A 1,234-nucleotide genomic window follows, 5' to 3' on the forward strand; every position below is an offset into this window, starting at 1 on the left:
GCCCATCTCTCTTTTAGATACTTTAAAACCCTCACATTTTCTTCTTGACTCAGTTTAGTCTTACGAATGCATTCTCATACTTACGTGGGTTCTGATCCTCGTTTATATCTTTGTGTTCAAGTGCTATTCTTTTATGCATCTTTTATATAACATTCATGTGTGTGTCGACACCTTCATATGTGGTTCCATTATGTTCCAGACATGATCTAATCATTTGAGATCTTATTATCCAGGACCTTTGTTACCTAGTAGCTTGGCGTCCCAAGTCACATGGTTTGGTACCTTAGATGTGTAGCTGCGCAGCCTTTTCTCAATGTCTGTTTGGTTTCTAGTATGATCTCGGATCTATCATCCCATGCACCATTCCTTTCTATCCGAGATCCCTTTATCTTATGGAACACTTAGTCTATCTTGTATAGACTCTATAGCAACTTGATTATGTCTCTTCTAGGACATTCATTTGGTGCTAAGCTGGTTAGTCATTTCTCGGGTCAGTGTCTGGAATTTCGATTAGCTTCTCAATTAGCTAGCTTTATATAATCTTTCTTTGGACGTCTTTAATCATAATCTCTAGTCCGAGGATCTTGCCAAGACAATGATGGTTTAAAACCATTCTTATCATTCTTTATCCAACTTATAATCTTTCTCCTTTAATGTTTGGATAGACGGATGCAATCCGTATACTTGGCCACAATATGATCACCCATGTTTGGCTCAAGTTTTCTTTATAAATCGTGGGAGAAAGTAATACTCCTATCCAACATATATTTCCAATCCTATTCTGAGGTTCCATCTTTAGACGGCACATATATGTATGTGGTGGTTTATTCAAAATCTCTTAAGATGGTGTATGTCTGGTTTTATGACCCGTATTCAATATGAGATGGGAATATCTATGCTCACTTATATGGCCTGATGCATATGGTCATATTATCATTCTATACATGTAAAATCATAATGTTCCAAGCTTATAGACTTTAGAATATTAGTCTTATAGATAATGGCTTACTTGGCCGAACCTTTTATGGGTAATGGCCTCTCTGGCCGGTTATGGCCCTTGCGGCCGACCTGTTCATAACATGGTTTATTTGGCCGAGTAATGGCCTTATGGTTTGGCCATTTTTAAAACATGGCCTCTACCGAGGACTGGCCTTTTATGGCCGAGCCATTTATAACCATAGTGGTACACGAACTTGTAGTACTGATCATGGGTTTATCCTCTCTCCCCCTCATG

This window comes from Brassica oleracea, chromosome C2, assembly GCF_000695525.1.
Source record: "Brassica oleracea var. oleracea cultivar TO1000 chromosome C2, BOL, whole genome shotgun sequence".
In the NCBI taxonomy this organism is placed as follows: Eukaryota; Viridiplantae; Streptophyta; class Magnoliopsida; order Brassicales; family Brassicaceae; genus Brassica; species Brassica oleracea.